The 25812-nt window shown below is 42.5% G+C and overlaps 1 long non-coding RNA gene across 1 annotated transcript in view; it reads left to right on the top strand.

Annotated features, from left to right (window-relative positions):
• The window catches only part of LOC147343679 (uncharacterized), a 117424-nt gene extending 93742 nt beyond the window's left edge, over positions 1 to 23682 (top strand). The window contains exon 5 of the long non-coding RNA XR_015155938.1: positions 23513 to 23682. This is a non-coding gene — a long non-coding RNA (uncharacterized LOC147343679). The remainder of the gene's footprint in view (positions 1 to 23512) is intronic.
• Positions 23683 to 25812: the final 2130 nt, after the last annotated feature.

Raw genomic sequence — 25812 nt, 5'->3', positions numbered from 1 at the left:
CCTAGGCAGCTGTCTGCCAGAGAAACAAGAAGATCGGTCCTGGCAAAATGCAATTTTTCTAGCTCATTTACGAGAACCAACTGAATACTGAATATTATGGGTACATATCATTTTTGAGGGGCTTCCCAGGTGGCTCAGTGGTAAAGAATCTGCCTGCCAATTCAGGAGACATGGGTTTGATCCTGGGGTTGGGAAGATCCCCTGAAGAAAGGAATGACAACCCACTCCAGTACTCTTGCCTGGGAAATCCCATGGACAGAGGAGCCTGGTGGGCGACAATCCATGGGGGTTGCAAAAAGTTGGACATGACTGAGCACTCACACATGACATTTTTGCGGAGTTGGTAGCAAAAGATGAACATTCATTGCTCCTTTTTGACTGCATTTGAAATCCTCAGTGTTGAACAATGACTCATGCAAGGTCACCAGGAATTGAATGCAATGAAAAGATAGCTCCAGTGATTCAGACTTCAACATTATAGCATATCCACCTTTTGTTATGGGCTAAAATAGTCCAGATTTCTGCAAACTCCAAATCTAATGGGGATGAAAAGAGCTCATCAAGAATTGGATTCATACTTTGATTAATTAGGGTTTTATATGTGATCATTAATGACTTTCACCACCAAAGATTTTCCAAAGAGATACTCTTTGAGCAAGGAGGAAAGTGAGTGCTAATGATCTTAAGATCATTCTAAAGTTTTATTCCCGGAGGCTCTGTTCTCTGGGAGTTGTTCAGCTCCTCCAAGCTTCAGATTCTCCAGACTTCAAAAGGAATGTTGGCCTCAGATGGGATGATCTGATGGGAAAATAAAGCCCTATGAATACATCAACCCTAATTATCAGCACGAAGATCTTCCTTGGAGATCCTTGGGTATGGGAAACGTGACAGGAGGAAAGGGCTGAATGAGAAGAGAAAGTTGGAGAGTCACTTTAGCTGGAAAGCATAATGGGCAGCTTGAACTCCTGTGGCCCATGGAAAAGAAAAGTCTAGAAACACATCTGGCTATTAGGGGCCCATACGCTTGATTTTTTTCTCAGCGAAATGGCTAGGCACCTCTGCAACTGCTGTTTTTTCAGAAATGCCTTTGAGGGGCAAAAAATAAATATCTAGACATAGTTGTAATGGGATATTTCTTATCCCATTCACCCACAGAAGTTTGTGCACTCATCTGATTTTGAGCAACCTGAGGGCAGGGGGCCAATATGTTACCTGTTACCATTATTGTCGCTGTAGTGACAGAACAGTAAAGGACTTGGAAATACAGGTAGTATTTTCCTATTCACTCCAATACTTTGGCCACCTGACATGAAGAGCCGACTCATTGGAAAACACCGATGCCGGAAAGATTTTAGAGGTGAGATGAAGGTTGGCTCTACAAAACTTATGAAAATTCAAAATTTGGTGTGTGATGTGTAGATCGAGCTGGGTTAGTGACCCTTTGGGTAGGCATGGGTTGTATGGCATGAAGAAAGGGTCGTGCCACGTGCTCAGTTGTGTCTGACTCTTTGCGACCCTGTCGACTGTAGCCCGCCAGGCTCCTCTGTCCTCCACTACTTCCCGTTCCATATATTAGGCACAATTATATGATCAAAATGAAATAACCAGCACATGGGCTACCTGTCTAGTATTTTGAAAGCATGTTATTGCTTATTCTAATTGAAATGCTAAAGTTAAAGATGCATGCAACCTATTTTCTTTTTGAAGGAAAATTTGTCTTACTGTTTTATGCAAGTGGATAAAATATGCTCATAAAACAATCCGTTCTGAGAAAGGCAAATGTTTCAGGGAAATTTCAGTGGGATAAGTTCTTTGTGGTTTTATTACCTAACCCTCTGTAAAAATGACTGAAAAGACAAAAGGTATTAAAGAGGGGAATGGTTCCAAATATAGAGGGAACCAGAATAGCTGAACAGGAATTTATTATTAAAGGAGATTTATGCAAATCTCAAGAGCACCTTAAAAGTTAATCTTAAAAAAATCCTTTTAGTCTGAGAAGATTATGCTTAAGAAAATCTTTTTGAGTAAATCCATGGGGAAAAATAGTTTAATTTCCTAATTTAAAGGAAAATAGTATACATTTGTAATAGAAGTTTAGGATTTATTGTTTTAGGTGAACTCACACCCCAAACTATTTTTCTTTGATATATCCTGCCTGTGTATTTTCTAGGTTATTTGAAAACATTCTTATTTCAGCTAAAATACATAATTAGTTACAATGAATCATCCAAACCTTTTTAAGCAAAATACTATATTAGAAAAGAAACCTGTTCTTTTTGAAGGATAAGCCAATTAAATGATGGATTGTTAGAGTTCATAGAGTAACAAATGATGGGATCCAAGTACACATAAAGCAATTATGACAAGTCTCATTATTTGTTGATTCATACTCACTCACCTGACCTGCCTCTTGAGAAATCTCTGTGCAGGTCAGGAAGCAACAGTTAGAACAGGACATGGAACAATAGATTGGTTTCAAATCGGAAAAGGAATATGTCAAGGCTGTATACTCTCACCCTGCTTATTTAACTTATATGCAGGATACAACTGAGCGACTTCACTTTCACTTTTCACTTTCATGCATTGGAGAAGGAAATGGCAACCTACTCCAGTGTTCTTGCCTGGAGAATCCCAGGGATGGGGGAGCCTGGTAGGCTGCCATCTATGGGGTCGCACAGAGTCGGACATGACTGAAGTGACTTAGCAGTAGCAGCAGAGTACATCATGAGGAATGCTGGGCTGGATGAAGCACAAGCTGGAATCAAGATTGCTGAGAGAAATATCAATAACCTCAGATATGCAGATGACACCACCCTTATGGCAGAAAGCGAAGAACTAAAGGGCCTCTTGATGAAAGTGAAAGAGGAGAGTGAAAAAGTTGGCTTAAAGCTCAACATTCAGAAAACGAAGATCATGGCATCTGGTTCCATGACTTCATGACAAATAGATGGGGAAACAATGGAAACAGTGAGAGACTTTATTTTGGGGGGCTCCAAAATCACTGCAGATGGGGACTGCAGCCATGAAATTAAAAGATGCTTACTCCTTGGAAGAAGAGTTATGACCAACCTAGATAGCATAGTAAAAAGCAGAGATGTTACTTTGCCAACAAAGGTCTGTCTAGTCAAAGCTATGGTTTTTCCAGTAGTCATATATGGATTTGAGAGTTGGACTATAAAGAAAGCTGAGTGCCGAAGAATTGATGCTTTTGAACTGTGGTGTTAGAGAAGACTCTTGAGAGTCCCTTGGACTGCAAAGAGATCCAACCAGTCCGTCCTAAAGGAAATCAGTCCTGAATATTCATTGGAAGGACTGATGCTGAAGCTGAAAATCCAATTCTTTGGCCACCTGATGCGAAGAACTGACTCATTGGAAAAGATCCTGACGCTGGGGAAGATTGAAGGCAGGAGAAGAAGGGAATGACAGAGGATGAGATGGTTGGATGGCATCTCTGACTCAATGAACATGAGTTTGAGTAAACCCTGGGAATTGGCGATGAACAGGGAGACCTGGCGTGCTGCAGTCCTTGAGGTCGCAAAGAGTCAGACACGACTGAGCGACTGAACAGAACTGAACGCTTACTCTAATCAACTAAGAAGGAAATAAGCTACCAACATGTAGAAATGTGAATTTTAAGCATTTATGTATCTCCTAGTTCCTGTACAGCGTTTTAATGAAGTGAAAAATCATTATCTTCAACACCAGACACATGCTCCCAGTATGCCTTCCTCAGAAGCTCAGATGGCTGTGTGCCACTGTCTCTTCTACTTAGACCTTTAAGATTAAAATAGACCAGGTCAAGAAATTTCAGAATTGGGAGGATTTTCAAAGATGATTACAAGAGCTGTAGTTTATAGAATGCTTACTGTGTTCAAGTGACTGTGGGAAGCCCTCACCATGCATTATCTCATTCAGTTCTCGAACAGTACTAAATCAGCATTGTTAGCTCCAAGCGTCTTGTTCAAGTGCTAAGTCGTGTCCTACTCTTTGCAACCTGATGGACTGCAACATGCCAGGCTCCTCTGTCCTTCCTCCATTATCTCCCAAATTTTGCTCAAATTCATGTCCTTTGAGTCAGTGATGCTTCAGTCTTACAGATAAGAAAATGAAGGCTTTGAGAAGTAAATGCCCCAAAGTCTAAGGCTGTTCAATGGTGGAGCTGGAATTAGGATACAAGTCAGACTCCGGGTCTCCTCTGAACCTGAACATTGCATTACTACGTTCTATTATGCATTTGACGTTTTCTTACAAAAATCCCATCCGTGATCCTAGCCCATGTTTGAGGATTTTCATGATATTGTGAGCCCCGTAAGACCCAGAGATGGTATAAATTTTTCTTATAATTGTATGCAATATATATGGCACAGTCTTGACAGCTGTTCATATTTGTTAAGTGAATAAACTCCCCTTATGTGCATATCAAGCTTTCTTGTGTCTAGAGCTTCAAAGAATTAATTTAATCATATAATTCTTCCAATCCATTAAAAAACATAGCTTTTAACAGATGAGAAAACATAAGCCTAAAAAGATTGAATGAATTGGCCAGTATCCCACAGCAGTTAGTGGCTTATATTTCTCTCCCAGGTCTACGCTTGGTGCTAAAAGATGTTTATCCACTCTCTGATTTTCCGTCTGCCTTCACCCGTCTCTCCGTCGTTCCATGCCTTTCCATGTCCCTCTTCACCTTTTTCTTCTGCAAGCCAGAGAGCAGAGAGCAGAGACTGTATCATTTTGTGTGGCTTGAATCATCTCTACATCCCAGAACCTAGAAGTCTCCTAAAATATTGATTGCTTAAGTGGATGAATCACTAATGAAAACATAATTTTTTATCTAAAACACCATTATTGCTCCCTCCCTTTTTAGAGCCAAGACCACTCTCTGCCTTATAAATGTTTCTGTAGTTTGGAATTACAGAATGTAATTCTGTCATGTAAAAATGAATTTGTAAGCCATACTTGCATGAAACAGCATGAAAGCGGCAGAAAGAACACTCACTTGATGTAATTCAATGACCTTGTAGGTCTGTAGTATTTGTTGTTTTCAGTCCCTGAGGAACTGCATTTGTTTTACCTTATTTTCCTCTTTGTCTCCTTGATGAGTGTAGATGAGTATACTGTTCAGAACTGTGGGCTTAGATTTGCGTTCTAGAGAATTTCTAAAACAATGAAGATCTTTGCACAGATGGGGTGAGGATATGTATATTTTCACCTTTCCTGAAAACAGCTGGCAGTCCTACACATGTGGCTCTTTGGGTTCTATGGCATAATGAAAGGGATTTCCTTCCCCCTACAAATTGCAAGGCATTCCTTCTGTAAAAAGATGCAGGCCGTGTACTGTAGCAGGTGCAGAATTGGTGGTGGTCCTCCAGCTCTAAGGACCATATTGCAGGTCTTTCCATATTGCATGCTTAGGAATGCCCTTTAGGAAGATTTCAAGGATAAATTTGGGAAGCAATAGAAGGCTAACACCTTGTGCCCATATGCAAATAAGCTAATATGTGGGTGTTCTTGGCAGGGTCCTCTCCTTGTTTTGGCAATGAAATGGTTAAAGCACCTCTAATGATTCCTGCCAAATTCTGCCCCAAAGTATGGCTGCAGGCAACATTAGACATCTGCTATAAGGTAGCTACGCCAGCATTAGCTATGGGAATGGAGAAAGTATCTCAATACTGAACAAATTCAAGAACGTCTTTAATTCAGAGTGAAACCACACGTGCACCCCTGTTTTCAGGACAGCACTAGCCTGTTTCTTGAAGAAAACCCCAGATATTTCTGAGTCTCGTGTCTGTCAGCACCTTCTTGCCTTTGTTGTTTAGTCGCTAAGTTGCATATGATTCTTCTTCGATCCTGTGGACTACAGCCCATTAGGCTCCTCAGTCCATGGAATTTTCCCAGCAAGAGTACTGAAGTGGGTTACCATTTCCTTCTCCAGGGGATCTACTTCACCCAGGGATTGAACCGACATCTCCTGCATTGGCAGGCAGATTCTTTAACACTGAGCCACCAGGGAAGCCCTCTTCCTACCCTGCCTGCCCACAAAGACGTCTATGCTGGCAGGCTGCATACACGTGCATGAGTCAGTGGGGGCATCTCAGGACATCTCACCCTTTAATGTGAAGGGCTTCCAGAGATGAGAAGTTTAGTCTCTAATCATTCTATGTAATGCAAAAAAGCAGGGGTGAGGGAAGATAATTACCCCTTCCACCCCGGAAGTGTAGCAGAACAAGTCTGAGGCAGGTGAAGCTAAAAGCCTGTGTCACCCGGTGCTATTTGTAAAAGTGGGGAAGGCGAAGGAAGGGGAGAGGAGTCACTTAAATTGTCAAATTAAGTCTGGGCTCTAATGCCTTCCTTTCTCAGTTCTCTCAGCCCTCATTATGTCTGCCTCATTTGACAGTGGAAAGGGCAGTGTCCCAGTTCTCCATAATTTTTCCTGGTAATTCTGACTGTTAAGATTTTCTAGGTCATTGTCATAATGGACCGCTTTTCTTCCTTGTCCAGCAAGTTGCACTATCTTTCTCTCGTACAACATGCTGGGAGGATGTGGAAGTATAGTTGCCAGAGTTGGGGGGGAGCCATCATTGCACAGCACTGAACAGCTTAAAAGGCACCATGCGAAGTGTCCCTATTTTATGGATGAGGAAAGAGAAGAACTGTGATACTGAATGACTCGGCCAGGGCCACCGGGCTCTTGAGTGGCCGAGGGGGCTGGAACCCAGGTTTCCCAATTCAGTGATCTTACTAAGTATGTTCTCCAAAAGTAGTGTCTTCCCAACAAGTTTCCTTTGCTCCTTTTATTTTTAAATTTATTTTATTGACATATAGTGATTTGCTCTGTTGTGTTAATTTCTGCTGTATAGCAAAGTGATTCAATGTTACATATATATATTCTTTTTCATATCCTTTTCCATTATGGTTTATCATAGGGTATTGAATATAGTTCCCTGTGCTGTACAATAGGACCTAGTTGTTTATCCTTTCTATGTATAATAGATTGCATCTGCTAGTCCCAGACTCCCAATCCATCCCTCTCCCACCCTCCCTCCCCCTTGGGAACCACAAGTCTGTTCTCTGTACCCATGTGTCTGTTTCTGTTTCATAGATAAGTTCATCTGTGTTAATATTTTAGATTCTACATATAAGTGCTATCATATACTATATGTCTTTTTCTTTCTGACTTAATTCACTTAGTATGATAATCCATAGGTCTATCCATGTAGCAGCAAAGGGCATGATTTCCTTTTTTATGGCTCAGTAGTATTCCACAATACACCACATTTTCTTTATTCATTCATCTGTCATTGGGCATTTAGGTTGTTTCTATGTCTTGGCTATTGTAAATAGTGCTGCTATGAATATTCAAGTGCAGGTTATCTTTTCAAATTATAGTTTTGTCCAGGTATATGCCCAGGAGTGGGATTGCTGGATCATTGTCAACACTATTTTCAGTTTTTCTGATGAACCTCCATATTGTTTTCCATGGTCGTTGTAGCAGTTTACATTCCCACCAATGATGTAGGAGGGTTCCCTCTTCTCCACACCCTCTGCAGCATTTGTTATTTGTAGATTTTTAAATGATGGCCATTCTGAGCCATGTGAGGTCTTAGCTCATTTAGTTTTGATTTTCATTTCTCTAACAATTAGTGATGCTGAACATCTTTCATGTTGTTCCTTTTTGGGGTGGTATGTTGTCCTGGTGGTTAGGACTATAATGAAAAGGCAAGACCATGACCACCAACAATCACCATGTTGGGGTGACTCCTTTGGTATGTGTGGGTGGGTGGCTGGGACCTACTTGTGTTGCCCTAAATAAGCATGCACTTTCACACAGCTCCAGTCTTGTGGAAGATGAATCTTCAGTGAATTAACAGGTAAATACTATCCCTTGTCCGGCACCCAGCCCACTTTCAAGCATCTGTAGCCAGTGCTGCTGGCCTGAACTCCGCGGCCAAGGAAAGCAGATGGCTTTCAAACACTGATTAATCACTACTCTTCCTTCTCTTAGGCTTCCAGCTGTGGTTCACTTCTCCTTCCTGGCATGGAGTCATTTCTGCCCATTTCTTTTCTTCCTGGCCAAAATGTGAGAAGCACTCCTGCCTTTTACTAAATCTCTTTGGTTATTGGCTCCATGTTGCTGGTGGTTGGCATCACTTTTTAGCCCATCTCAAAGCCACCCTTAGGCTGTAATCGTCATCTGTTACAGTGTGAAGACAATCTATGCTTACCTAGCTCTTTGACCCCTGACTGCATGGTGTGGTCAGTATGAAGGAGGAAGTCAAGCTGAAAGGAAACCTCTATGGATCAAAGAAGTCTTCCTGTATGTCTCCTAGAGTTGCAGGAGAACAGGCTCCTTTGGGCTTTTTAGCTTCTTGTTTAACCTCATTTCAAAGTCACACAGTATATACAAAACCAAAATGGAGGAATCCACGATGAAACCTTAGAGTCTGGTGAATTGTTGGTCAGATTTATTAGTGCTGAAATAGTACATCTTGCCACACAGTTTTGGAGGTGCCGCAACTTTCTTAACCCCCTCTTTTCTCTAAGCAGTGGCTCTGAATCAGAGATGTTCATCTGGATTGCCTTGGGGATTCCGTCATAAGACTTGTGTTCAACCCCCACCCTGAAAGTTGATTAGGGTCAAAGCATTTGTGTTTTGGAACATCTATCCAGGTGATTTTGGTTAAGAAGCATTGCTCTAAAGGGATATCTCTAAGGTAAAAGAGACTGCACACTACTAATTAAAAAAAATAAAAACTCTGGATACCTGGGTGTGTATTCTGGCCTCGGCTATGGGGAGACCATATAATTTATTGTCCACATCAGGATACATTTGAGAGTAAAAGAGGGAGCTGTTAATAACTGTGTCGGGACAGGAGGCATAAATTGAAACTGTCCAGACAAACCAGTCACCCTACTCATTAGTCAAATGAGAGATTGGAATAGACAACTCTGAGGTTCCTTTCCGATTTATGATTCTATAATTCATGATCGCGGGGACAAGTACAAAATATGTTTTCATTCCAAATGCATGCAGGATGGAGTTTGGGCATCAGCTACTCTCAGGGAAGCTGAGATGACAAACATCTGCAGCTTAGAGGCTGAGACCTGACAGCACTGAGCCTGAGAGGCCTGGGAGATGAACCCAATAGGAGTGGGTGACCTTCCCAGAGCAAAAGCATCAAGAGACGTGTGTCAGTAGGGATGGACCCACCACAGGGTCTGTCAGAGCCGCTGCGATTGCCCTCAGAGCACCAAGGACAGCAACAAACGAGATTTGAGGTCTGTTGACATTTACACACACGTCTGGATCCTACTCCAGGATACTCTGAGACATTTACACACATTCTATATTATCTTCCAATGTGTTACATGAAGAACTTGTACAGCTGTTTCCATGGTGCGTGTCTGCCATGTGGCACAATTAGGGATGAAGAGTTTAGGTCCATCAAATGTTCTGGTCGATTATAAGTCAGCATATAAATTATACCGTAGACAAATTACCAATTTTCTAAAAATCAAAGTGTAATATAATGCCCTTCCACAATCCCTCAAATGCTCTTCATTTTCTCTTTCATATTTTAGAAAGCACTTCAGAGCTCTGCACTGGCATAATAAAGATCATGGCACGCTGCAGCTGGGAAAGGTCAGCCTGACAGAATCCATGGTATCAATCAACAAGTTTTAGGGACTGCAGAAGTGTTAAGCTCATTATAGTCTGATCTTTGTGGCTTTTTTCTACTTTATTTTTTGTTGTTGTTGTTGGTGGTGGTGCTTATCAAGTACATATGAAAGAAAATCTTTAGACCCCAGAACATAGCGAGAGGGCCTGAGTAGGTGACACCTCCATCACAAAGAGGGTGATGGAGAGTGGGCTGAACTCTTGTTTGTGGCCTTTAAGGCATTGGGGAAATTAGTAGAACTGTGGGTAGAGAAGCACAAACAGACAGAGCAAGGAGAAGAGAAAGAGGTGGGTGAAGAAAATGAGGGGACGAAGGGAGTGAGCAGAAGGAAAGGGGAGATAGAGAAGCAGGAGAAAAGAAAGGAAGGGAGAGAGAAAAAGGAGAGGAAGAGGAAGTACAGGAAGACAAGGAAGAAGAAGGGGAGGAGGAGGAGAAGAAGGGGGAGGAGAAGTGATGGAGGAAGTAAAGAAAGGAGATACTCAAATACACAAAAGGAGAAGCAAATAGAAATATGGAAAGAGATACGAGAGAGGGGAAGAGGAGGCAGACACACACATACACACACGAGTGTGTGCACACACACATGTGTGTCTGAGTGAACAGGAGTAAATCCTAGGTTAGAATTTTCAGTTGTCAAAACCTAGAAAAGTCCTGAATCCGAACATAAGAAAGGGAATGGCTCCCATCGCTGCTGAAGCTGTTTTGATGAATACGGTCCAGCTCATTCATTTCACACGGATTTAAGCTCGCACTGTTTGAAAGGAGGTTGACGCCGGGGTGGTGCTGGAGGGGTATACTCCGAGGACTGGCAGTGATGAAGAGCTTCTCCCCCTGCGCCAGGAGGAAGCTGGCAGATTCTGAACAGCTCTGTTTCCACAACTGTGCCTGTGTCATCTGTTTGTCAGAATCCGTGCCCTGCATGTATGTGGGATATGAACACGCTTACCCCAGGATTAGAATTCTCCCGGCTGCAAATGGTTTTTGCTTTTTACTGATTCTTACCCGTGGCAGAAAGCAGCCATGCAGCAAGAAGAAATTGCTATTGTCTGGTGAGGGGTCATTTTCAGAGAGCCTTGGAGAAAGAGTTTGTCCCTGAGAATAGAGCGGGAGAGGAAGCCAAGATGTTATCTTTTGGCTCATGGGCTGACATGGGTTTATGTGGCCACAAAGGCCAGCTTGAGGCTGGAGGCTCCAGGAAGAGTTTTGAAAACAAATAGCAAATACTTGCTTTTACTTGAGCGGGGATGCTATGTGTGTTCTCATCTCTGCTTTAAGAAAGCCTTCAGGAAAATTGAGTTTGTATCCTACTGTTGTGTGAAAATTGTACAAATCTTAATTATGTTGAATTGGTTCACAATGCTTTTCAGGTCTTCTCTGAATCCTTTTACTTCTCTGAATATTCATTTTATTAATTTTTGAGAGTTTGATATTGAAACTCTTAACTACAAATCTTAATTTATCTACTTAAAAATAATTGTAATATGTAGTGGAACTGTATGTAACTTTGTTCTGTATTTTTCCAAGTTTCCTGTAAGTGTATTATCACAGTATTGTAAAGTAAAAAAATATATAATAATAATTTTAAAAATTTAAAAAAAGAAAGAAAACCCTAATGGAATAGGAGAATGCCCAGGGATGGGCAATGAGGTGATCAAGGGGTCAGAGGCCTGGGCAGAAGGGAAATACTGGGGTCTTCAGTCCAGAAGGGCAGAGATGAAGAAGGGAGGGGATGGCTGTCTGAAACGGGGAAGGGAAAGGATGGAGATTGTGTATGTGATCACAAGATTCTTGGATACCAAATGCTCAAGAGTTTTAGAGAGGTCATTTTAGCAAAAAAGAAATAAAATATGAATTTTTCAAGTGAAGAGTAACCTTAGGAAACTTGTAGATGGTGGCTAAACACCAGTAATTACCATTCCATAGACTCTCAATTGGAGAAGGCAATGGCATCCCACTCCAGTACTTTTGCCTGGAAAATCCCATGGATGGAGGAGCCTGGTAGGCTGCAGTCCATGGGGTCGCTAGAGTCGGACACGACTGAGCGACTTCACTTTCACTTTTCACTTTCATGCATTGGAGAAGGAAATGGCAACCCACTCCAGTGCTCTTGCCTGGAGAATCCCAGGGACGGGGAAGCCTGGGGGACTGCCGTCTATGGGGTCACACAGAGTCAGACACGACTGAAGCGACTTAGCAACAGCAGACTCTCAATTGGCTTTGGGCATGAGATTTCCTGATTAAATCCAAAAAGGTAGTTAATAATTTGTCTCTCCATCAGTGCTTGAGTCTGTATCCTGGTATCTGCCCTAGGACTCAGGGAATTTTCCCAACAAAATTTGGACACCTGGTGAAAGGTATAACACAGCCAAGTGGCAGGTACGGAGGAGGGAAAAGGAAGGGCAGGGTTCTGGAAGTGAGTTCAGTACATACCACGCAGAAACAGCTGGTGTAAACTGAGATGGGGAATCCTGGGATCCCGGTGCAGGGAAAGGGCCTTAGGTAATTAACGATTCACCGTGGAGGGCAGGGAGGATCCAAACGTTGTCACTGGGCATATTTGATACACTTACCTTCATTGTAATGTTCCTAAAAACAGAAAATGGAATGTGTCCAGGTCTTCTTGGTGAAGCCATTCAGGAAACAGGCTGAGAAAGCGCCGCAGGGCACACCGGACAGAAACGCTGGAAAACATCTGTCAGGCACAGTGGTCCCCGCTCTGGCCCCACAGTTCCCAGCACTGCTGCATCTGGACACTCCCCATGCTTCAGAGCATCGGTCTGTTTATTTGTCTGATTTTGTCCCCAGGTTTGTGAGCTCTGTGATGGCAGAAGCTCTGTGTCGCTCATCCAAAGACCTCCTTGGCCAATCCTCAGTGTCTGTTGGTAGAACAGATCATGTCCACCTGGCTCTAGACAGGATGTGTGGTTGGCAGGGTATCCTCCATGTGGTTTATCTGCTTTCCCTGGAGCCCCCTAGCACCTGCCCTGGAGCTTCCCCTTCTTCACTCAGGTACAGAAACATCACGAAGAGGATTTGACAAGTACTTAGGGAATGTGAAGCACCCTCCCCCATCTCACGGAGGAAGAAACTGGGGTCCAGATAAGGAAAGTAAGTTAGGTCAACGTTAAGTAGCTAACCAGCGGGACATTCTAAATGAGAGCTCAGGCGATCCCTACATCCTTTCTTCTTGCTAGGCAGTGCTGCTTCCGATGTTCAGAGTTTGCCGAATTCTAAAATAGACCGTGTTAATTGATTTGCTCATTTTTAGTTTCTACGCAAAGCTGGAGAGGATGGAGCTGAAATGGGGTGAGTTCACGCTTTATCAATACGCTTAGAGATTAGCTTTCTTTTCCCACTAGGTGAATGAGAGAGGTCTGAGCTGTGGTGGGTGGTACCCAGTAGGGGAGGGAAGGAGCAGCTGCAGGTGGGGAAGAGCCCAAGGGCTGTTCGTTGCCTTTTCAGGTTTATGACGTTCAAGTTTAACCAGCTCTTAGCCAGACTTCAATGTCCTTCCTGATTTGTGTCTGGTCAGGTTTTCAGGCCATATTTTTCCAAAATAACAATGATAATAGTTTAGAATTTTCAAATAACTTCCACATCCATTATTTAATTGGATTCTTCCAAGGACCATATGAGGGATAAAAATGTTGTCAAGAAAGGAAAACCCAAAGTCCTAGTAGCCTGCTGACTTTTCCCAGGACCTGTGAAGAGTCCTGCTGGCTCAGTGCAGGGTCAGTTACAGACACAGCCTCTGCTTGATTCAAGGCCCACCTTCTCCACAGAATCTTCCTGAAGACTCTGCTCCTATGGCCCTGTGAGTCTTGGCAACTCTAGCTCATTCAGGTGACCCTTAAATGGGCTGGCTTGGATTACTGGGTAGCTTTTATGTATTTGTGTCTGTGGCATCTGGTCCCAGCACTTCATGGCAAATAGAAGGGGAAAATGTGGAAGCAGTGACAGATTCTATTTTCTTGGGCTCCAAAATCACTGCAGATGGTGACTGCAGCCATGAAATTAAAAGACACTTGTTCTTTGGAAGGATAGCTATGACAAACCTAGACAGCGTATTAAAAAGCAGAGACATCACTTTTCTAACAAAGATCCATATAGTCAAAGCTATAGTTTTTCTAGTAGTTATGTACAGATGTGAGAATTGGACCATAAAGAAAGCTGAGCACTAAAGAATTAATGCTTTTGAATTGTGATGCTGGAGAAGACTCCTGAGAGATCCTTGGACCACGAGCTGATCAAATCAGTCAATCCTAAAGGAAATCAGCCCTGAATATTCATTAGAAGGACTGACACTGAAGCTTCAATATTTTGGCCGCCTGATACCAAGAGCTGACTCATTGGAAAAGACCCTGATGCTGGGAAAGACTGAGGACAAAAGGAGAAAGGGGCAGCAGAGGATGAGATGGTTGTATAGCATCACCAACTCAATGGACATGAAATTGACCAAACTCTGGGAGATAGTGAAAGAAAGGGAAACCTGCCATGCTGCAGCCCATGGGGTGTTAAAGAGTCGGACACGATTTAGCAACTGAAAAACAACAAGACCTGGGCTTACCCACAGAGCAGGCTTGGCCCATTGTCAGAACGGGCTGGGTGCTAACATCTCCTGGGGAAAGTGACAAGGAGGGTGAACGCAGATGGCATGTCTCATATGTGAGAAGCCAGTTAGATTCTGGTGACTTGCCTTCTGGGGAAACCGAACCTGAGACCGGACCCTCAAATTTCATTAATATTTTCCACTAAGTGCACCACTTCCCACTAATATTTGGAGGGGAATTGCTTTCTACAAGTGCAGCTCAGGGGAGGCAGCGGCTTCATAAAACCTCCCACTGAGCTGTCACAAACGAAAACACCTTTGGCTACCTGGAGACCAGTCAGGAGATGAGACAGAGCTTAGGTGAACGCTGTTTGATGAGTTGCACAGTCTTTAGAGGAAAAGCCATGTTTGTATTAGCATTGGTTTGCCAAAGATGAAACAGAATTTTAAAAACCGATAATTCAAAGAGCTCCGAATCAAAAGTTGAGATGCTTTATAGGCTCAACTATGCCAACAGAAGTGCCAATAGTTTATTGCCTTTGGAGAAGAGTGCTTACAACTAGTGTAGAGGACTTCATAAATTTTCTTTTATTTTTACTGTCAATCCATTGATGTACTCCTTCCTTCATTTACTCATTCATTCAATAATGGCATTTTTCTGCATTTTCTCTGTGGCAGGCACTGCTCAAAAATTTGACAGCCTACTTTTGGGGGACACTATCTGTGTGTGCTAGAAACTCCTCTTCTAGTAGACTGTTCTGCAGAAGAGGTTAATTCCATTTTACAAAAGAAGAAATAACATGTCAGAAAAACTTGGTGAATTTTTCTCTCAAATATATAATAAAGCCCTTAGAGGATTGGTGTGCGAAGCCTCTTCCCTTTCCTCAAACCTTGACAATGGTTCCCAAAGATCTGTAATTTATCATGTAAACAGTAGTTTCTTGACACCTCTATTCTCTCTCCCTGAATCATAGAAGATCTTGAAGCTGAGAAGAAATTGAGGGCTTGAATTTAAGTCTGCACATTTTCAGAGTTCAAGATCAGAGAGCCAAACTCGATTGCCTCAAACAGTGCTGTGGAGGACAGAACTTTTAGCCTGGGAACTGGTGTATTCCAGATCCATGTGAATAAGTCACTTTCTATACAGGAAAGGAACACTTTCTTGGCTCCGACAGGGCTTATCTTAAGGTCAGGAATCTTCCTAAAGAAACTGGCAGAGACATAACTCTGCAGCACTGGGTAGCCCATTTTAAAGTTGCATGAGATGAAATTTATTCCTCCCTCATGCTTAATTGGCAAACTCACTTTCCTCCCTCCAACTCCCTGATCTGAAAGAAACATCTATTACCAACATAGAGAAACAAAAAGATCCTTCCTCCAATTTGATCTTACGCTCTGTTCTGTGAATGACCACAGGAGAACTCACCCTTGAAAAGAGAAAGAGAAATCAGTCCTCACGCTTCCTAGCCATTTACAGGAAGAGACTGCGTTCTCTCTTTAGAGACTGACTATATTGATTGAGAAGTAGGCTTTTTCCATTTTGGTTCCTGCTCATTAACTTGTAATGAGCCCACTTGTAATGCAGTTTCCTTGATGTAGTTGATCAGTTCAGTCGCTCAATCATGTCTGAATCTTTGTGACCCCATGAACTGCAGCATGCCAGGCCTCCCTGTCCATCACCAACTCCCAGAGTCCACCCAAACCCACGTCCATTGAGTCAGCGATGCCATCTAACCATCTCATCCTTTGTCATCCCCTTCTCCTCCTGTCCTCAATCTTTCCCAGCATTAGGGTCTTTTCCAATGAGTCAGCTCTTCGCATCAGGTGGCCAAAGTGTTGGAGTTTTAGGTTCAACATCAGTCCTACCGATGAACACCCAGGACTGATCTCCTTTAGGATGGACTGGTTGGATCTCCTTGTAGGCCAAGGGACTCTCAAGAGTCTTCTCCAACAGCACAGTTCAAAAGCATCAATTCTTCAGTGCTCAGCTTTCTTTATAGTCCAACTCTCACATCCACACATGACCACTGGAAAAACCATAGCCTTGACCCAGGCTGTATTTCATACTTAGAGGTGGAAGACGAGGAAGCCAGGTGCAGGGGAGACGAGTGACCCTGTATCCACAGTCGATGACTTACTACAGAACTGGTTAATGCAATAGTTTCAAATGCTGGGTGCCCATTTGATTTGTCCTTATCTTGTCGTCTAGAATTCATGTATAAATGTTTGGGAGGACTGCTAATGTCAAGCCGATGAGTCTCTTCAAACGCTCTTCTTTGGGGGAATAAATAGCTATAGTTTTCTCTTGCCTTGATCTTGCTCATCTTCTCTGTTGGCATTTTGTGGGATAAATGGGCAACATTTCTCTTCCATTCCCCTTTTGCAGACATACAAACAGATTTGGGGTTAGATGATTTTTTTTTTTTTTGCCCTCGAGCTTACTTTTAAAGGAGTCTCTTACTTAAGGATGGACTTTTAATTTTTTACAACTTCCTCTGTTGATTAATTCTGCTCCAGTACATTTTCTTTAGAAAATAATTAGTCTGAAAGTTCAAAGAGTTTTCCAGCTTAGCACAATGCTGGGCATAAAACAGGCCAGTTATAGGGTAACAGAAGTACCCACTCTGGGGAAGAGTCTCCTGAAACCTCGTGCAATAAGATGCCTTATTCCTTAAGAAGAGGAGACCCCACAGTAGTTTGGGGAAGACTGTCAAGGTGAGTGATCAGCCAACAGACGGACCTTAAGAAGTAACTGTTCAAATCATGTGCTTTGGAACTGAGTTGAAAGTGATTCAGATCCTCTCTCTGATATTTACTAACAATGTAACCTTGAACAAGCTACTGAAATTTTCTAAGCTTCCATGTCTTCATCTGTAAACGGGGGACGATATTACTACTTACTTCATAGAGCTGTTGTGAGAATCACATAATACCAGTGTGTGAAGTGCTTAGTATGGCACATGGCATTTAGAAAACACTCAGTGACTGGACTCTTGTTCTTATTTCTATAACTATCCCAGTAACCAGAGAGCTTCAGGATCTCCCTTGTGATTTCTCATGCTCCAAAGCTATTTAACTCCTCTCTTCCCATTAACACTCAAGAAGTAAAAAGTCCAAGTTTGATAAAGAGTGTGTCTGTGTAGTTTATGGATTAGACTATCTTTGAAGGCTTTTCCTAAAATGCTGGAGGTTGAGTTGGAGAAAAGCTAATAGGAACATTTTCTGAGAAGAGATGTTCAGCCAGCTTCACTAGGAGAGATTGGACTATCTTTCTATTTTGAAAAAACTTTTTGTATGAAGCTACAGATGAGCCACAAAACAGCTAGATCCATCACCTTGGCAGGACAGTTATCCAAGGGCCCTGGAGCACTGACTATAACCCTAAATGGTAATCTCTACATATCCAGGACAATTTCAAAGAAAAAGAAGACAAAACCACCTTTCATGGAGTTTCAGTTTCTTATTAACTCTGTACTGAACTCTCAAACAATTTTAGAGAAAAGGATAAGATGACATTTCAACTATTTCAATGATGATGTCCTTCCATTACTTGTCAGTATTTACCTCATTTTTTTTCCCCCAGCAAATTTACACTGAGGACAACTATTCCCAACTTCTTTCTTCTACTTTAGATGATGGTTTAGTATGTTTTCATGAATCAATGGAGCTTCCAGACTCATCATTTGTAATATTGTTCAATTATGGGTTTTTCTCTTTGTGCTATAAAACTGCAATTACAGAACAATATAGCTGGAGAGATTTTAGAGCTATGTTATGTGTAATAAGAACCAAGACCCTGGTGGTCTAGTGGTTAAAAGTCTGCCTGCCAATGCAGGGGACATGGGTTCAATCCCTGGTCCAGGAACTAAGATCCCACATGCTGTAGAGCAGCTAAGGCCAGATGCCACAACTACTGAGCCCAGGAGCCACAGCTGCTAAAGCTTGTGCGTCTCAACAAGAGAAGAGCTTGTGTTCCGCAACAAGAGAAGCCACTGAAATGAGAAGCCTGAGTCCCACAGCAAAAACCCAGTGCAACCATAAATGAACAGAAAAATGTTTTTTTAAGAGGTAAGAAACAATTTTTATCAGACCCTTACTATGTGCCAGGCTCTGTGTGCTAAGTGCTTTATACATTTATTTAGTCATCTCAATCCTGTGAGGTAGGTTCTACTAATCTCTCCATTTTACAGATAAGAAAACCGAGGCTGAAAATTTAAATGTCCTGTTCAGAGTCATGCAGACATTAGGTCTTAAATTCAAAACACAGGCTGAACTAAGTCTATATGTATGCTAACTAGTATGCCATATGGTTCTTTTACTTCAGATGAGGCTCCTGGACACCGGAGGAGTAGTGTGAGTTTGCTTGGAACCCTCTAGTTAGGAACGGGCAGGGCTGGGACCTGGTTCTTTGGACTCCCAGGGCCCTGTGTCCTCTACTATACACTTGATTCTACCTCGCTTTGTTATATTCTAACTCTTTTTGTTATATTCACTAGTTTGTTGTATTTTTTTTAAGATTTCACATATAAGGGATATCATATAGTATTTGACTTGCTCTGTAGGAGATTTGCCTTGAATAAAGCATCTCTCTGTAAACACTCTTGCCAAGAACTCTCTGGATTCCTCAAAGAATGGCTCTGAGGCACTAGCTGTCTTAGCAACAGAGGACAGACCATCCCAGTTGCTTAGTTCTTAGCCTTTGTTTCTTCACTGTTTACTATTATTACCGGCTGCACCATGGAGCATGCGGGATCTTAATTCCCCAATCAGGGATCAAACCAAGCCCTCTGCATTGGAAGCACAGTGTCTTAACCTCTGGACGGCCACGGAAGTCTCATGGCCTTTGTTTCTTTAGAAAGCAGAATAAAACACACATGTTCTTGCCCAGAATGGAACTTAAATGAAGAAAATGATCAGATAAAAAGGTAGCCAGATTCAAATTAAATTTTATTTGCTTCATTTCAGCCTGCTCCTTCTATTCTAGATATATCCCCCACAGATCCTAAACAAATGGCGTCACTATTTATTGCACACACCTGTCAAATATCTCCTAAGGTCCTATCAGATTGGACTATCTCTGTTTGGATCCAAGAGGAAAGTGATGAATAAAATCTGCTCCTTGTGTGTGTCACTGTTTATTTACTTTCTGGATGAATTCATATTACAAGAAGATTCTGGAAGGGTTGTTAATTATCCCTGTAATCTAATTTATTGCTCTGGGCACCTGATATGTTCTATACCTTTGATAATGTTAATTTTATTCTTTTGTGAGATGAGCCTGGTATTCGCAAAAAGCCGTAAGATGTAATTTACTTCTCCCCACTTGCATTCTAAATATTAACTCTATTGAAAATGATTAAATAGATTATGTAAATCATGGTCGTTGCATCCACTTTAAAGGTTAATCCTGCCATCGTGTAGCCAGATAATTAATTTGAATTGGTTCCTGAGCATTAATTCTCAGGGAAGCCCAGGTATAATGGTTGCAGTATCCTATTATGGATGTCACTGTATGCCTGCCTGGGATAAAATTTGGAAGAAACAATTCTCAGAGCTTTGAGAACAAAAGTTCCTTAGGGCCACTGAGAGACTCAGTGCATCATGGGATTAGAGTTACACTTTCTCTAGAATTTTAGAAGATAGACTTGACCAAGCTTGAGTTTTCTGAGATGCCACATCCCTTGTTGGGAAGCCAGACCCAGTTTTTCCAGTTGATTCTTTCTCTGCCCTGGGACAGTGACCCCTACGGACTCAATCCTTGGGGCCCTTTGCTGATTGGCTGCAGGTGGATTTGGTCCAAGGAGACAGTACCAAGGTATCAGAGAGGCAGCAAATTGTTCACCCCTTCCATGACTCCCACCGTGTGGCCCCTTCTCCGTCTTCAGCTCTCATTGGCTCTGGTACCTCCATTTCCTCCTTGTCTCTCTGCCTTAGGGATGATAATGGCTTTCAATATTGCCAGTCTCTGGATATCTTTGGTCCCTGGTTTGTTTTCTTAATCCTGCCCATCTATCTGTAGATAGCTGTTCATAAAATCTCTTCTTTCAAACCATTTGCGATGAATTCTGTTTCCTCCCAGGACCCTGAGTAATGCACAGGGTTTAAATAAAGACCAAACAACCCAAACGTTGGCAAATGTACTGTCAGCGATTGTGATTGTCTTCTCTGGGCCCTGGGAGCAAGGTCACAATCAATTTCCTTAGAGCTTCAGAAGTGGGAAGCCTTGGACTCCCTGTGCTCTGGAGCCGGGGGAAGTTTGCAGTCTAGACTCTGAGAAAGAAGGCCAGCATCCCATTGGTGGGCAGTTATCTGGCCCCTGTGACATGGTGACAGTGGAAGGTCATGGCCCATGAACTCAAACCAGATCAAGTTCTGATTGGTTAGTAGTGATCCAAAGATTAAGGACAGTTACATGGCTTCCTCTTCTAACTTGTTTATCATTTTATTATTATTATTTATTTATTATAAGAGGCAACTTATTATTTTGCCTCTAGCTGACCCCTCCCACTTAAAAAATCCAAAAGTAGAACACAAAAATAGTGAAAGATACCACAAGCTTAAACTATAGGCCCCCGCAAAAAAAAAAAAAATTTTTAGCTTTGGGTTTGGGACATCAGGATAGTTTGTTAAAATCTCGGTTCATAGTTGTCCTCTGGTGATTACAGGAGACAAGAATGCTTCCCGGATGATCTCTGCAGTAACCATGTTATTTCTCCATCTGTCCTGCCTCTTTGTTTTTGGAACTCTCTTTCCTGCACTCCATATGACCTGTGGGTTCTGCCGATTCTCAGAGGGGTGTCATTGCCTCTGCTCTGAAGACAGGCATGTAACCCAGCCTGACAGACTCAATTATTCTGGAACCAGTGAGTGCTCCAGGGGCAGCATCAAGGCTAATCAGAATCCTTTACTGAAGCAGATATTGGAAAAGGAGCTTTAAGGGCAGAATAAGCTCAAAGCTGCCTGCAGCCATCTTGCTGTCACAAGAAGGAAATCTTTCAGGGCATAAAGCCAAGCAGAGTGGGAGATGAAAAGAGCCAGAGTGCCCATCTTACTGTTCAAACCCCTAAATCCAGCAAGGGCTGGAGTCCAACCCTTGGACTTCTATTTACATGAACCAATGATTTCGTCTTTTAGAAAAGGAGCTAGTTGTTGGATTTCTGTCACTGTTCGGTGGAAAGGTCTCAATGAATTCTCCTCCCTTCAAGAATAACTAACACCACTCAATGCAAGGGAGTACGTTGCTTTTTCTTTAAGGCTTAAAAAGAAAGAGCCCTTGCTCTTTCATCTGTTTCTGAAGCAAAGGCCCTCCTTATCGATCCCTCTAAATCCCTCCTCTGGCAATTTAACTAGGCTTCCTTTGCTCTTTTCTCAGTGAATGTGTAAAATAGCTGGTTACCCCCTTCCGCAGAGTCATCTCTGTATACATTTAGACTCTAATGAGTTACTCTGAAGCCAGTTTCCTCCAGGCTAAGAAATCCAAGTCTATCGCAAATATTTTTTTCCAGCACCCTTCTCTCTAAATTGCAGAATTTTGAACGTTTTCCTCTGACCTGGAGAGGTGAAAGCATGTTTCAGAAACTTGTAGAGAAGGTCTTTATAGAAAAAAAAATTTTACTCCAGTCATAAGAAACTCTAATACTGAAGTCTCAAGACCAAATAAATGTGTAAGTAAATAAGTATGAAAAATTTCAGGCAGAAAAAAATGTAAATATGTAGTCTCTAAGGTGCTTCCCAGGTGACGCTAGTGGTAAAGAACCAGTCTGCCAATGCAGGAGACATAAGAGATGCGGGTTCGATCCCTGGGTCGAAAATCCCATGGAGGAGGGCATGACAACTTACTCCAGAATTAGAGAACCCCATGGACAGAGGAGCCTGACGGGCTATGGTCCATAGGGTTCCAAAGAGTTAGACACAACTGAAGTGACTTAGCATATGCATGTAGTCCATAAACCAGTTTTGGGTTCAGTTTTAAAAGAGTTTAAAGGCAGATAGATGGCAGTTTTCTGAGACTGCAGTTAGTGGTTGGGTTTTTCCATCAGGTTCAATGTGTTGTCCATGTGAAGAAGGAGGTGAGGGGTGGCTGCAGGTGGAGGCTCTCTGGGGTTAGTGATTGCCTGAGTATTCACATACTTAAAAAGAGAAGGCTGATTACTCCCAGTCTTGTTGGATATAAACTTTTAAAAAATCAAAAGGATTATAATTTCTAAGGGCATGGATCCTACAGGAAGCCTTAATTAAAGAGTGGGAGGTATAGATTGCCTTAAAGAAAAACTTTTGTTCAAGATTTATTTTTAACCATGATGAATGTGCTCTTAATTAAGACTACTTTTGGATAAGACTCAAGGAGTTACCATGAGATTACTGTCTTCTACGTTTAACCTAGGAACATGACCCAAAATGCTTTAAATAGAAGACTTGTTAAATTTAAAGATAACTTTCTCTCCGGTAAAATAATGTTGAGAATAATTAACTTCCAATTTGCTTTAATTACTTTTAAACATGTTTACATTTTCAAACACTAGGATAACACTGTGTTCCAGGGAATCTTGGGGTGTGGGGGTACGGGTGGGGGTCCCCGAGATGAGCAACAGTTTGCACACAAATAAATAACTATTTCAGAACCCAGCTCTCCTCCTTTCCCCATTCCCTTTATCTAACTTCCAGGTATAATTCAATCATAGGTTTGAGTAATTTAATTAATTAAATTTCTACCCCTTGTTTAAAGAACAGTGTCTATTCCTGGTAATCTAAATTATTTTGAAGCAAATGAAACATTTAGAGAAGTGGTTTGCAGCCCATCAGCAATTATCATTATCTGGGGTTATAATTCTGGTTCCACTTCCAGAGGTTCTGATTTAATGGAAGTGGGTGGGAGGGCAGCAGCTATTAGTACTTTTTAAAGATTCCCACGATTTTAACCTGCAGTGAGGGTTAGGAGTCACAGATTCAGAGACGGAAAGAAATCACACTGCTAGTTCAAAAGCAATTCACCAGGAAGCAGTAGGGCTTCTTGGGAAGGGCTCAGGATTCAGAGTTGAGGGTGTTAATCCTGCCTCCACTCCTTGTCCACTATTTGGACTTGCTCATGTACTTGGTCTCTCTGTATATCATTTCCTCATGGGTAAAACTGGGGTAATTGTGCCCCCTTTATGGAATTGTTTTGAGGACAAGATCTACCTGGTACGTGGGGGAACCTCTGTAGCAAGAACTATTATTAATGTAGCATGTAACTGTCTAGAAACACATGTCTCCATGTTCCCCTTACTTGCCTTCTCTGTGCCAACAGGAACCGAAGTCCGCACCATTCCTGGAGACCCTGAACTCCCTGAATGGGTATGGATGACCCTGGCAGCTACACTGGGCTTGCAGAGACAGGGGTCCCCACCTCCAGGATCTAATGCCTGATGATCAGAGCTTTATTTATAATAATAGAAATAAAGTGCACAATAATTGTAATGTGTTTGAATCATCCCCAAACCATTCCCCCCCTCCACCCCCAGTCTGTGGAAAAATTGTCTTCCATGAAACTGGTTCCTGGTGCCAAAAAGGTTGGAGACTGCTGGAGAAGACCAAGCACTTGTTCCTTCCAAGCCTAACCAATGCCAGTCAGTGAAATGAGTCTGAAGGTGTGAGTCCAGCTTTTTTACAAACTGTGTTACCATTTCTGTTACAAGTTATGAACTAGCTCTGGGCACCCCCCATTTTTCTTAACCAATAAAATGGAATTAGGCTAGAACTCTGTTCCATGTTCTTCCAATAACATGAGCCAATGAGTTTTAAAGAGTCTGTCAGTTTCAGATCAGATAAGTCTGAAAGTATTTTTACCTGTCAAGGGGATAATATAGTGCCCAAGCAGCTTCTACAATGTAGAGGTCCCACGAAGAGAGTGGATTTTTTTTTTTTTCTGGAAAGTTGGTTCTTTTGCAATTAATAGTAGAAAGGTTTCCATCCTGACTTTTAGCTTGAGGACAGTGATACAAGTTACCCAGTCAGTCTCAGTGGAGAGTAAGATCTCAGGATTGACCATAGGGGTTTATTTTTTATTGGGTCCACAGCAGAGATGGAATAAAATTGCCCATGCAAGATAAAAGTCTAAACTGAAATTATCAGTGTTGTCTGGACCCTCAAGACTCTGATGCTGGGAAAGATTGAGGGCAGGAGAAGGGGGTGACAGAGGATTAGATGGTTGTATGGCATCATGAATTCAATGGAAATGAGTTTGAGCAAGCTCCAGGAGACAGTGTAGGACAGGGAAGGCTGGCAAGCTGCAGTCCGTGGGGTCGCAGAGTTGGACACGACTGAGTGGCTGAACGACAGCTGAACCCTTAGCAGCTCTCTAGGTCAGTTGTTTTCCAACTGGGCATGTGTTGGAAGCCTCTGGAGGGCTTGTTCAATCTCAGATCCCTGACTCCACCCCTGGAGTTTCTGATACAGGAGGTTTGGGACGAACTCTGGCACTTTGCATTTCTAACAAATTCCTGGATGATGTAGGTGTTGCTGGTCCCAGCGTCACACTTTTAGAGTGACTTCTCTAGGTCTTACTTCACAAACTCCTGTGATGCTACAGTCCACGTAGAACACTCTTTAAAATACTGATTGCCAGATCCCACCAGTAAAAAGTCTGATTTTGTGGATTTACAGTGAGGCTCAGGCTGTACTCATCATCAGGGAGCTTGAGAAACCCTGACTGGGTCAACTACCCATTCATTGCAACAGAATTACCTGGGTGGGGGGTGAGGGGAGCTTTGAACAAGCTCTGAACCCTGGGCTTACTCCCACTTCTCAGATGCTAATTCTGAAGGGCAGGGCTGGGAGAGTGTGCATTTTCCGAGTGTCTCAGTTGATTGTGATGTGGATCTAAGTTGCCTCACTTTGTAGGTGAGGACCCTAGAAAGATTGAGGTATTCATCTAGAGCAGTAGCAGAAACGGTACTAGAAACCCCATGGCCAGATCCTCTGGGCTTGGTCCACACTGCCACGTTCCTTCTTGTCTGATCCATCAGAGGCTATTTCTTCTGCCATTGATTTTCAAATGGAGCACCCCAAGAGCTGGATACAGCACTGAGTTCTGACATTGATTCTTCAACACCAACTGTGTCCTCCAATTCGACTCAATTCTGACACTAACTGCCTGGAACGAGCATCAGATCTCACAAGTTGAAAGATGAGGTTCCCCAAAAGACTGCCCTTGCTTTAGCTGCCAGTCTCAGCTGGGGTCCTCAGGCTACCCTCTCTTGCCTCTGACTTGCCTACAAATTCAGAGCTTCCCATACCCCTTTAGCTTTGTTCATTTGCTGGAGCAACTCACAAAATCCAGGAAAGCACTGTCCTGCCAATTACCATTTTCTTATAAAGGACATGAAGGAACAACAAGATGAAGAGACATGGAGGGGAAGTTCTGAAAGGGGCCCTGGCACAGGCGCTTCTGTCCCTGTGCACACCTCCCAGCACATCCATAAGTTCACTGCTGCTGCTGCTGCTAAGTCACTTCAGTCGTGTCTGACTCTGTGTGACCCCATGGCATGCAGCCTACCAGACTCCTCCGTCCATGGGATTTTCCAGGCAAGAGTACTGGAGTGGGGTGCT

Source organism: Bos grunniens, chromosome 27, assembly GCF_055505025.1.
Source record: "Bos grunniens cultivar Pamir isolate PY7600 chromosome 27, Bosgru_T2T1.0, whole genome shotgun sequence".
NCBI lineage: Eukaryota > Metazoa > Chordata > Mammalia > Artiodactyla > Bovidae > Bos > Bos grunniens.
Note: the sequence above shows the minus strand (reverse complement) of the source record. Positions and strands in the feature narration are given on the sequence as shown.